This window comes from Amblyraja radiata, chromosome 10 (assembly GCF_010909765.2).
Source record: "Amblyraja radiata isolate CabotCenter1 chromosome 10, sAmbRad1.1.pri, whole genome shotgun sequence".
Taxonomy (NCBI): Eukaryota; Metazoa; Chordata; class Chondrichthyes; order Rajiformes; family Rajidae; genus Amblyraja; species Amblyraja radiata.
In genome coordinates this window covers 14,789,312-14,803,201 of record NC_045965.1, presented here as the reverse complement: position 1 = coordinate 14,803,201, position 13,890 = coordinate 14,789,312, and the positions used below count along the sequence as shown (strand labels likewise).

The 13,890-nt window shown below is 45.3% G+C and overlaps 1 protein-coding gene across 1 annotated transcript in view; it reads left to right on the top strand.

Annotated features, from left to right (window-relative positions):
* The window catches only part of LOC116977581 (P-selectin-like), a 152,190-nt gene that overhangs the window by 65,085 nt on the left and 73,215 nt on the right, over positions 1–13,890 (top strand). The window lies entirely within an intron of this gene.

Here is a 13,890-nt window from a genome sequence, read left to right as displayed (position 1 = left end):
TACTACAACTGGCTGCAAACCAAAGTCAGGCAACATCGTCAGTGATAGTGCAGCTCTACCTGATGGACTTAATGCATTCTATACTTGCATTGAGCAGAAAGCCAACGGGGCAATGACTTCTGTCCCATCAGACCCAAGTGATCAGACTCTTCCCACAGCATCTTCGGAAATAAGTCATTAGTGGAGAAAATTAAAGGAATATGGATCAAAAGGGTTGAGGCACTTGTGTTTATGGGAAGCAACTGACCCCAGGGATGGATGCTTATTTTTAGCAGTTGACATTCCACATTGATCATCTTGCAATGTTTCTACCCATATTTGTACAATTTTTACCACACTAATATTGTTCTCCTGCTGTCTTGATGTACTGTGGTTATATCCTAAAATATATTCAAGAGGGAGTATTCAAGAGATGAATTCAAGAGAGAGTTAGATATAGCTCTTCAGGCTAAAGGAATCTAGGGATTTGGGAAAAAAGCAGGAATGGGGTACTGATTGATCAGCCATGATCATATTGAATGGCGGTGCTAGCTTGAAGGGCCGAATCGCCTACTCCTACACCTACTTTCTATGTTTCCATGTAAAATTTCCCTTTTGTAACCTGCTAAGCATTTGTTTGACTTGATTTATTTGTTGAATCTGGGCAACTTTGATGATACAGTTGGCCTGTGTTTGTATTAGAAGGAGGAAGATACAGAGACAATAAGATTTAGAGAGGGAATTCCAGAGGTTGAGACTGACAAGTTGATGCCATGATTACAAATGATGTCGCAAAAGGAATAAGGGAGCACAAGAATCTTGATTGGAGAAATTCAAACACCTTATTAGATTGTTACTGCACATAAAGCCACTGTGAATGTTGTCATTATGTGTAATTGTGTACACATTTATATTTTATTGAGAACCATAGTTAATAATAAACTTGCAGTGAATATCAACTTATTTCTGACAACTGTGGTCAAATCAAATGTAAAGCTCAAACTATTTTATTCACACAGAGAAGGTGACCAAGTGGAACGTCTAGTCAGTACCAGTGAGGTATACTGATACAATTGTTCTTTTCCTGGACAGACTTACAAGCAGCTTGAACTTCCTTTTGGCAATTTTTTCTAAGTCTCAAAGTCACCGTGAGGTTTTGAACTGACAGTATATTTGGATTTCATAGCCCGGTTTTCATAATTAATGGGCTGGAAATGTTACAATGACAAATTATAGCTAGTACATTTTTTTGGAGACATAAACAAACAAACTTCTGTTTGCACAAGTCCAGTGTGCAGCATTCAATTACTTTAATACTTCTTTCACAATGTTCAGTGTGTCATTTTAACTGCTCTGTTTGTGGTTTCTAAATGCTCCTGTTTAATATTCAGAATAATAATAATAATAATAATAATAATAATAATAATAATAATAATAATAATAATAATATATCTTTTATTGTCATTGCACGTCAGTGCAACGAGATTTAGTATGCAGCTCCACTGATGTACAAGAAAGGTAAATAAATACAATACATAAATAAACAAGCTGAATTGATTGACGTGACCATCTGAGGGAGACTGTCCAAAGGGGGTGGGTGGGGGGGGCACTCATTAGGGCCGGTTCAGAGCCGCTATAGCTCTTGGGATAAAACTGTTCCTGAGTCTGGAGGTTCGGGCGTAGAAGGCCTTGTAACGTCTGCCGGAGGGAAGTAGTTGAAACAGACCGTGGCAGGGGTGTGATGAGTCCTTATGGATGCTGAGGGCCTTCCTGAGGCACCGCGTGTGGTAGATGCCCTCCAAGGCTGGTAGCTCTGTCCCGATGATCCGCTGCGCTCTGTTGACGACGTGCTGAAGAGCTCTCCTCTCCGCCTCCGTGCAGCTGAGATACCACACAGAGATGCCATACGTTAGTATGCTCTCTGTGGTGCAGCGGTAGAACGTTGTCAGCAGCTGTTGGGGCAGACCAGTCTTTTTTAATGTCCTCAGGAAGAACAGTCGTTGCTGTGCCTTCTTGACCAGCGCGGCGGTGTTTGTGGACCATGTGAGGTCTTCTGAAATGTGAGTGCCCAGAAACTTAAAGATGGACACTCTCTCCACACTTTCCCCATAAATGGAGATTGGGGCATATTCTCCAGAATGGGACCTCCTGAAGTCAATAATCAGCTCCTTGGTCTTGGAGGTGTTTAGTGCCAAGTTGTTATTGGCGCACCAGTCCGCCAGGTTCTGCACCTCCGCTCTGTAGTTTGTTTCATCACCGTTGGTGATCAGCCCAATCACTGTTGTGTCGTCTGAAAACTTCATGATGGTGTTGGTGTCGAATGCAGGGACACAGTCGTGAGTGAAGAGGGAGTAGAGCATGGGGCTTAGTACACAACCCTGTGGTGTGCCGGTGCTCAGGGTGATGGTGGAGGACAGGTGCGGGCCCAGTCTCACTGCCTGCGGTCGCTCCGTGAGAAAGTTCAGGATCCAAGCGCATATCGGTGAGCTGAGGCCTAGCTGGTGGAGTTTGGTGGTGATGACCGTATTGAATGCAGAGCTATAGTCAATGAAGAGCATCCTCACATACGTGCCCTGTCTGTCCAGGTGAGTCAGGACAGTGTGAAGGGCCAGAGAGATGGCATCCTCTGTCGATCTATTTGCCCTGTATGCAAATTGATGGAAGTCCAGTGAGGCAGGGATGCTGGATTTAATATGGGAGAGGACCAGCCTTTCGAAGCACTTCATGGGGATTGGAGTCAGGGCAACCGGCCGGTAGTCGTTGAGGTTGGTGATTTTGGACTTTTTCGGCACCGGCACTATGGTGGCTGTTTTCAGGCACTTGGGGACCGTTGCCAGAGATAGAGAGAGATTGAAGATTCTCGTGAATACCTCCGCCAGCTGTCCAGCACAGTCCTTTAATACTCTTCCCTGTACACCATCCGCACCATAATGCAGTTTTCAAGCTGTATTTCTTTGTCAAGTACAGTCCCTACCACGATTACACTCAGACCAGGCATCTGCATTACATAGAAACATAGAAATTAGGTGCAGGAGTAGGCCATTCGGCCCTTCGAGCCTGGACCGCCATTCAATATGATCATGGCTGATCATCCAACTCAGTATCCCGTACCTGCCTTCTCTCCATACCCTCTGATCCCCTTAGCCACAAGGGCCACATCTAACTCCCTCTTAAATATAGCCAATGAACTGGCCCCGACTACCCTCTGTGGCAGAGAGTTCCAGAGATTCACCACTCTCTGTGTGAAAAAAGTTCTTCTCATCTCGGTTTTAAAGGATTTCCCCCTTATCCTTAAGCTGTGACCCCTTGTCCTGGACTTCCCCAACATCGGGAGCAATCTTCCTGCATCTAGCCTGTCCAACCCCTTAAGAATTTTGTAAGTTTCTATAAGATCCCCTCTCAATCTCCTAAATTCTAGAGAGTATAAACCAAGTCTATCCAGTCTTTCTTCATAAGACAGTCCTGACATCCCAGGAATCAGTCTGGTGAACCTTCTCTGCACTCCCTCTATGGCAATAATGTCCTTCCTCAGTTTTGGAGACCAAAACTGTACGCAATACTCCAGGTGTGGTCTCACCAAGACCCTGTACAACTGCAGTAGAACCTCCCTGCTCCTATACTCAAATCCTTTTGCTATGAAAGCTAACATACCATTCGCTTTCTTCACTGCCTGCTGCACCTGCATGCCCACTTTCAATGACTGGTGTACCATGACACCCAGGTCTCCCCTTTTCCTAGTCGGCCACCATTTAGATAATAGTCTGCTTTCCTGTTTTTGCCACCAAAATGGATAACCTCACATTTATCCACATTTTACTTCGGAGTCACGTGAGTGACTACGTGAAGAACCCGCTCAGTGCGCAGGCGCGGCATTACGCCAGCAGTGCAACAGCGGCTGCCACGGGAGCTAGGCTGTCCCGTTACAGGATGAACCGGACCGTCAGGTGAGTACCCTGAGGTCGGGTTTTCTTTTACAGATGAGCCTTTTTCTGCTTGTGTTTTTTACAGGCAGAGAAAAAGGCTCCGGAACAAAACTGTCCCCCGTTTTCCCGTTGGGGAGGGGGGCAGCAACAGGCGGTAGGAGCGACCCGGTGTTCCGTAATTCCCCGACACCGTGCCGAGGCCAGCCCGCTAGTACCTGAGCAGCGGGCTGGACGCATAGCCACTCGAGAGGCATCCGGCAGGTGTTCCCGATGTCGGACGGGACGTCTCTCCACCCGCACGGGGGGAGAGAGAGCCGCCTGAGCCGCTGGAGTGGCTCACGGAGCAGATGCCTGCGAGACGCGCTGCTTGAGGGGCGCTCTCGCATCTACAAGGCAAAAGCTCCAGAAGAACCTGTCCCCCGCTCGACTCCAGCGGAGGAGCGTTCCATTGCAGGGGGGGCAGCAACAGGCGGTAGGAACAATTACCGGTCGCCCCGCTATCCCCATCACCGCGCCGAGCCCAGTCCCGCTAGTGCCTGAACTGCGGGCTGGATGTCTAGCCATCCGAACAGGCATCCGGCCGGTGGCGTCCGATTCGTCGGACGGGGACATGTCTCCACCTAAATAGAGGAGAGACAGCCGCCTGAGCTGCATCCAACAGCAATTGGAGCAGCTCCAGCGAGATGCGCAGAAAGAGCGCTCTCGCGGAGGGAGGTCAGGCACCCCCTCCACAGTGCCTCATGCACTGCCCTCTGCTCCCTCATTACTGGAGGCTAGCATTGGTGACCAGGGCTGGGCTGGTCTGGAACAGGGGCAGGCGGACGAATTCGGGAGTATGCCAGGGGTGCAGGAACATGAAGAGCTGTTGGGTGTGATGGACCGCTTGTAGCAACCCCACGGGCTGGAGCACCGCTGGAACCAAGAATGGCGGCCAGCATCAACCATTACTGGAAAAGGTGCTCGCTGAGGTGCTGAAACAACACAGCACCAGAAAACGGTGAGGCCCTCAAAGTAAAAAGTGTCAACAGCCAAAGCTGGGGGCATGTGGGTCACACATCCAGACCCAAGAACTTAAACTACAGCGGATCCTAAGGCTCCTGACGTCAGCCATCACAGCCTTTGCTCGTTCCGTGGAGACCACGGAGATGGATACCTGCCAGCAGGATGTGCTGGCATTAATGTGTACCACACAATTTGAGATCAACAATCTCCAGAGGGAAACATAAGACCTGCCCTCAATCCCAAATTTGCAGGCTTGTGTAAAGCCCCAGCTGCGGAGACGGACGCGCTGCTATTTGGGAAAGACTTCAATAAAAACTGAAGGAGATGCAGGAAGTATCAAAAACCTTCGGCCTAATGAGGGCAGGCCCCGGGATGAGCAAACCAAGACCTCCGATACCCAAGTGGCAGCACCCCACGGCATCCACCAGTCGACGTCCGCAATATGGGACTGGTGAACGCTTGGGGTCCGCACATTATCCCCAAAGATCTTTCAGATCAGGGCCCACAGCGGACCCTCTGGAAAATGCGCCTCCCCCCAACATCGCCAGCACGTCAGAACAAAATCTTCAGGAAAATGAAGAAACAGAATCGCCAATAACCATGGAGGTAGGTGGGTCTGGTCCCTACCAGCATATAGAGAATAAGGGTGCTTTATTAACAGGGGGGAGATTACACTTGTTTAAAGAAGCATGGGGTATGGTCACGAGTGACAAGTATATACTCAACAACATTACAGGATATAAAATACAATTCATGTCAGAAAAAACGCCGCCAGTTCAACAATGGCCCCAAAGGGTATTTCTCCCTCCGTCAAAGAGAAACGTGAGGGACAAGCTGAACTGGTGAGACTTATCACAAAGGGGGTCATCGAAAAGACCAAACATGAACCTTTGGAAATTGTATCGAATATATTCACTAAAACCAAAAAAGATGGTGTCTGTCGCATCATCATTGACTTAACATCACTAAACAAATTTGTTTAGTATATACATTTCAAAATGGAGACATATGTTACTGCCAAACAACTGAATTCCAAAGGACACTTCATGGCAAGCATTTATCTTAAAGATGCTTACTATCTAGTACCCATATACAAGGATCATCGCAGATACCTAAAATTTATCTGGATGGTACAAAGCATTGCCCTATGGGCGAACTTCAGCCCAAGATTATTCACCAAAATATTGAACCCAGCCATGGCAATACTAAGAAAACAAAAACATATTGTCATGGCATATCTGGAGGATATTCTCATAGTAGGGAAAACGATGGAATTGGCTGTGGCAGCAGTATCAGCTACAAAACAGCTCCTCGAAACTCTGGGGTTCGTCCTACATCCAGATAAATCTAAGTTGAAGCCATCCACTATCATGGACTACCTGGGCTTCACAATTAACTCAGTCCATATGACTGTTACCTTGCCAAAGGCAAAAATGGTTGAATTAGCACAATCATGCAACAAATTAATGGTCAACGAGCGACCAACTATTCGACAAGTAGCAAGAGTAATTGGGGAAATGGTAGCAGCATTTCCGGCTACACAATTCGGACCTTTGCACTATCAAAAAATTTACAGAGAGCAAAGGTACGGGCAATAAAACGACATACAGGTCACTATGATCGTGTCATGAACTTACCCACTGAAGCAATATCAGAGCTACAGTGGTGGGCAGAAAACGTTTGGCATAGTTTCAGCCCTATCTTTATCACTAACCCTACTTTAGTTATTCAAACAGATGCCAGTGCTCAAGGCTGGGGAGCGGCTAACTCCATATCCAGCACAAGTGGTAGATGGACTAAACTAGAGTCATCATTACTACTTACACTGGGCATTTAACTATCTAGAGATGTTGGGCGCCTTTTATGGTTTAAAAGCATATGTATCTAATATGCAGCACTTGCATGTTCGGTTACAAATTGATAAATACTACGGTGATGGCTTATATTAACCATATGGGTGGCATAAAATCATTATCATGCGACAAATTGGTCAACATGATTTGGCAATGGTATGTCGAAAGACATATTTGGCTATCAGCTACTTACCTACCAGGTAAGCTAAACACCCATGCCATGAGAAAATTAAACGCCTGGGTTGCAAGTTTGAACAGACCTTACCTGGAACTGGGATTGTCCAAACAAACCATCACCACCATGTCGGCATCCCTTCGAACATCCACCAAGAGGCAGTACTTAACCAGCATCAAAAAAGGGAGAAGTACTGCCAGGAAACATGGACAACATACGCAACAGCTACAGCCACCAACATACTGGAGTTCCTGGCCATCTACACCACGATGTAGGGATCAGCTACAGTGCCATCAACACAGCGCAGAGTGCTCTTTCTGCTTATCTCAAACCAGCGGCAGGACAACAGGCGATGGGATCCCATCCACTGGTGGTAAAACTGATGAAGGGCATTTACAATATCAAGCCCTAAGCCCAGGTATACCCATATTTGGGATATCAGTGTGGTCCTGACATATCTCAGGGAATGGCCACCAGCCATATCCCCCCGCCTTGAGCAAGCTACACTAAAGACGCTTAGGTTGATGGCACTTGTATCCGCTCAGAGGGTCCAGTCACTACACCTATTGCGACTGGACAACATGATCACAGCTCCAGACCAGATCTGTCGTTATCCAGCGACTGGTCAAACAGAGCAGACCAGGAACACCTAATCCAGTTGTGGCTTACCCACCAGAACCACGGTTATGTGCCATGACCTACCTACTATCCTACATAGACACAACCAGAATATTCGAGGGAGATGAAAAGCCTTGTGGGTCAGTCACAAAAACCTTATGGTGGGGTACGAGCCAAACCATTGCGAGATGGCTCAAGCAGGTGCTAGAAACTGCTGGGATAAACACTAACATGTACAAATTTTATTCCACCAGGGCAGCATCCATGTCGACGGCTAAAGAATGGACATGCCTATACACCACATCCTGGCTACAGCAGGAGGGTGGGAAGGGAAAAGACCGTTCAGAAATTTTATAATAAGCCGTTGGCAAAACCTGGTTTATTTGCAGTAAAGATTTACGAACTGCAAATATTTAATTTAAGCCCAGGGGAGCAACTTAATTCTTTGTTGTTATTGTTTAAAAAATACCATTGTGTTTTTCTACAAATAGACTCATTGGTTCATTACGATAACACTTCCTCCCTCAAGAACTTCAGCAGTGAGTGAAATGAAACTGTTACACGGTTTGAAATCACAGAGCTTTGAAATCTTCACGTAGTCACTCACGTGACTCCGAAGTAAAATAGTAAGATTAAACGAGAACTTACCAGTTTGAAGTTTGATCTGTATTTTATGAGGAGTTACGATGAGGGATTACGTGCCCTCCGCTCCCACCCTCATTATATGGATCAAACTAATAAATTGATGTCTCCTTATCTTTACTATGTTTACTTCAAAATAACTGTGTCTATCTGTGATTCCACACCGCTGCTTGGTAAGTATGCCGCGCCTGCGCACTGAGCGGGTTCTTCACGTAATCCCTCATCGTAACTCCTCATAAAATACAGATCAAACTTCAAACTGGTAAGTTCTCGTTTAATCTTACTATTATACTGCATCTGCCAAACATTTGCCCACTCACCCAGCCTATCCAAGTCACCTTGCAGTCTCCTAGCATCCTCCTCACAGCTAACACTGCCCCCCAGCTTAGTGTCATCCGCAAACTTGGAGATATTGCCTTCAATTACCTCTCCCAGGTCCACCTCTCAGCAGCTTCTTTATATCCAATTTCAATCTGAGTGAATATTGTGGACTATTTGATTAATAAGGCACACTGGATTATTAAGGTTCAATAAAAGGTCCTCTAAAATACCGGACCAGGAATATCTGAATATTCGTAACCAAGTCATTGGGAAACGATATTGTATCATATTTCCTGATGCTGTACATTACCTTTTCAGCCCATTGAGCCAATTCACAGAGCAATCCCATTTCCCCAGTATTTATTCTGTTCCTGTTCTTCCGCATACCCATCATCTTCCCACAGATTCTACTACTCACATACATACGAGAAATAGATTACAAAGACCAAATAGCCCAACGACCCACATGTTCTTGGGATGCGAGAGGAAAACAAAGCAACCAGAAGACATCCATGCAGCCATAAAGATAGCATGCAAACTTCACATAGACAGCACTGGAGATCAGGATTGAATCCAGGTCATTGGAGTTATGGGCAGTAGATATACTTGCTGTGTCACTGACTGTGGGGAGGACTTACAAGGCTTTGACAGAGAATGGAGAGTTGAAAAGGAGAGATAATGAACATGGAACTGTCTTACTGATGGTTGTAGTGTGAGGCCAATGTTCGGGGTGGAGGTGTGTGACAAGATGTCCCACAAGGATCTGTGCTGGGACCTTTGCTGTTTGTGATATATATAAATGACTTGGGAGTAAATGTAGATGAGTTTGTTAGTAAATTTGCTCATGACACGAAGATTGCTGGAGTCACAAACTGTGAGGAAGGCTGTCATAGTATACAACGTGATGGAGATCAGCTACAGAAATGGGTGGGGAAATGGCTGATGAAGTTTAATCCCAGCGAGTGTGAGGTGTTGCACTTGAGGGGTCACATATAAGGAGAAGTTATATGGTTGATGGCAAGGCTCTTGGGGTTCAAGTTAAAAGAGGAACATTGGGGTCCAAGCCTGTAACTCCCTGAAAGTGGCAACAGAAGTAGATAGAGTTGAAAATAAGCCATATGGCATGCTTGCCTTCATTGGCCAACTCATTAAGTATAAGAGTCAGGAAGTCATGATGCTGCTTTATGTGATTTTGGTTCGGTTGCATTTGGAGCACAGTAAACCCTCCCAATAATGGATCACAGGGAGGAGGACAGTGTCCGTTTTTTCAAATTGTCAGCCTTAACCGAGAGAGGGGGGTAAAGTTTAACCCAAGGCCAGGAGGGAAGAAATGCAGCGTGGGGGGGGGGGGGGGGGGGGGGGGGGGGGGGAGGAGGAGGGGGTTTAAACAAGGCCCGATCCACCTCGATCCACCTTCTGGGGGTGTGAAAGGAGAAATGCCGAGTTAGGCTTGTGGTGAGGTTTTTGAATGGTTGTCAATTTAAACTGAGACATATAGATACAATATAGATACATATAGATACATATAGCCAGCTCTCATGAGAGTGAGAGGGAAGACAGAAATATCTGGTAAGGCCCTGACTGATAGAGATGGTAGGTTGGTGGGTAATGATAGAGTGGTGGATTGAACAGTATCCAGATCCAGTGGTGGATTTGGTATTTTAAGATTCATACACTGATATTGACCACATCCATGAAGGCATTACATTAGTGGCAGGACTGCATCTTGTAGACCTTCAGCCCAGAGACATTAGGTTAGACGAACTAGGTACCAATGTCTGACTATGGGAGTGTGTAGGGGGTCACCTGAAATGAACGGAATTGGGAGTCTGCCAGGTACCACTGGCTGCGTGTAGATCTGGGCGACCCCCCAAGGGGCCAAAAAATGGGTGCTAAATAGATGAGTGAGGTACCATTTAAATCCATCACCATGGTGTGTTCACTGCCATGCCTATATCAACAACACAAACAGCAGCCATTTTCCCGCTGCAAAAGGCCCGCCAGACCCCCCACAAAGGGCCTAAAAAATGGTCTAGCAAATAGACAAGCAAGGTACCACTCAAAAATAATGCCAAATGAACAATTGTGTTTAAGAAGGAACTGCAGATGCTGGAAAATCGAAGGTAGACAAAAGTGCTGGAGAAACTCAGCGAGTGCAGCAGCATTTTTGGAGCGAAGGAAATAGGCAACGTTTCAGGCCGAAACCCTTCTTCTGACAAATGAACAAGTTGAGTTCATAGAGTACAAAATGGGTTACGCCAGACAAATAGTCCGCTGCACTGCAGGTACCAGCCACTCCAAAAATGGACACCCTCGACCCTGCTGTTCAAGTAAACTAGCCTAGTTATTGTGGTACCAGTTGAAACAAAGTTGGGAGACCAATGATCTATCACACCTTGGGGGATATAAAATGACCAATGACTGACCAATTATCTGCCACCTTGGGTCTACCAGACCCCCTAAATGGACCCTTGGGCCCATCTAGGCTAACCTAGATATTAAAGGTACCAGCTAAAACCAGGTTTAGATGATCAATCATAGCCTAGGAAATACAAAATCACCCATGCCAGAATATTAATCCATTGCCTTGGTCCTACCAAACTCCACAAATAGTCCCTTAATTGCCGAACTTGGAGGGGAGGGGGGGGGGGGGGTTCTGACAGGCACAAGGCAGCAGATAATTGCTCTGGCATTGGTCATCCCCAAGATCATTTAAAGCAAACTTGTGGTCCAAAATTGACTTTTTGGTCCCAAGCTCATTTGTACAGTATATGGCCCAATGTTTTTTTAAGGTTTATTATTAATATACTTGTGTAAGGAATGATTCATTAATGAATAACACTCAAATGTTAACCCTACCCCTAAGGAAAGCATCATTACAGTTTACAGGGCCCGCCATGTACATTGTCTTACTACTAGTACTAGCTAGGTTTGGTAATTTGCCCAGGATAATATTATCCTGAACTGTACTAAAGAGCTTTTAATGGGACAACAATGTGGACTAAAAATACTCTCCTTCAAAACTTGTTCCTCCATTTGAATGTAGAAAACTTTAAAAACCTGGGTCATCAAAGTATATTTTTATTAGTTTGGTTCAGGGTGGTAAACCTAACAAACATAAATAACAAATTATCAGTTTATGAATCACTAAAAAATTAGCGTTATTATAGCATTTATCTTCTTGATCTGTGATATAAGGTAAGTAAATATTGCAAATGTTCCACTGTGATATATGGTAAGTAAATATTGCAAATGTTCCAAAATTCATACTTAAAATTTTAAACACAGGAGACTGAATGTAATGAATCTAAAGTACAGAACAAGTATCTTCAAACTATTTGCTGAACATGCCACAGATAAAACATCCTATGGTGACACAAATTGAGCCTGACAATAAACAACATTATTGAGTTTAATATTTTAAGAATACACTCACTGCATCACTACTGAAATTGCAATTATGCCCATACTATAGGATGTCTGATGCGGCTTTCCGTAGATTTTCTTAAAGACGGGAGATGACTCTGTAAGGTAGACAACAGTGCTGGAGAAACTCAGCGGGTACGGCAGCATCTATGGAGCGAAGGAAATAGGTAATGTTTCGGGCCGAAACCCTTCTTCCGACATTGCCTATTTCTTCGCTCCATAGATGCTGCTGCACCCGCTGAGTTTCTCCAGCACTTTTGTCTACCTTCGATTTTCCAGCATCTGCAGTTCCTTCTTAAACAGATGACTCTGTAAGCTTAACAAATTAAAGTCCACCCTATTTAAGATAAATCACCAACAAATAACATAATATTCCAGCTTAAATTGTACTTGGGCCTATATAGCATAATTTATTGCACAAATACCACAGGGTTTTTATATGTACTTGCTGAAACTTGATCCCAACCACATGTCAGTCATTGTACCTCTCTGCAGGCCATGTGCTCTGGGCATGGCATTGTCCAATGGCATTGGTTTTAACTTAAATTATCAACTGAATCATGCATGATATCCCTGCATTATAATAGCAAACTATACTTGTGTAGCAAAGTAAAACAACTTACCTCAAACAGCCGTAAACAGTGATTCTTTACTGCAAAACTTCCATCCAATCCGATGTTGATATATTGTTTGGCTGCAGCTAAGGAGAGCTTGTCACCGCATTCACCCAATGGCCAAATATATAGAAAGCCAAATAGGACACTCCAACAGTTTATACCTACTATTAGCCTCTTGTCCCTCTTTTCTCATTGAAATGGGTTGTTGTGGAAATGGTCGATAAAGTGGTTAATATTTTGACATGAGTCACTTTGTAATCACTAGCTAGTTCAGCTCATTTAAACCTGGTTCAGCTCATATCTTTAATACCTAGACTAGCCTACTTGGGCAGAAGGACTTATTAAGGGGGGGGGGGGCAGGGGGAGATGGGGGGGGGGGGGGGGGGGCAGGGGGGGTCTGGTAAGGCCAAGGCAATGGGTTATCATTCTGGCATGGGTCATTTTGTATTTTCTAGGCTGATTGATCATCTAAATCTAATTTTAGATGGTACCTTTAATATCTAGCTCCCCGTTGGATTGCAATCTTGTCATGGTCGGGGAGCTTGTGTGTCTCAGTGACCCCTACAGCTATGCCAGCGGGAGATTCGTGTCCTGTTAGGGTCTCCCATGCTGGACAGGTCGAAGGGTAGAGGCGAGACGAAGAGCGATCCACTGGTCCTCCAGGTTGGGGGTTGAGCACTGGGCTAACAACCCTGTCTCGTAAAACAAATATGTTACGGAAACAGGAACTTAAGGAATCCACACTGGACTTGACCTGGGGTAGTGTCCAGAAGCTAGCCCAGAACAGACAGAAGTGGAGGACCTTTGTTGCTGCCCTACATGCCAGGAGGCATAATCGACAGTAAGTAAGTAAATTTAATATCTAGGCTAGCCTAGATTAGCCCAAGTGCCCATTTATGGGGTCTGGTAGCCCCAATGTAGCAGATAATTGTTCTGTCATAGGTCATTTTATATCCCCAAGGCGTGATAGATCATTTAAACTTGGTTTCAACTCGTACCCACAATATCTAGGCTAGCCTAGTAGGACAGCAGGGTCGAGGATGTCCATTTTTGGGGCGTCTGGTACCTGTAGTGCAGCGGACTATTTGTCTGGCGTAAACCATTTTGTACTCTATGAACTCAACTTGTTCATTTGGCATTATTTTTGAGTGGTACCTTGCTCATTTATATGCTAGCCCATTTTTAGGCCCTTTGTGGGGGGTCTGGCAGGCCTTTTGCAGCGGGAAAAATGGCTGCTGTTTATGTTGTTGATATAGGCAAGGCAGTGAGCACACCATGGTAATGGGTTTAAGTGGTACCTCACTCATCTATTTAGCTCCCATTTTTTGGCCCCT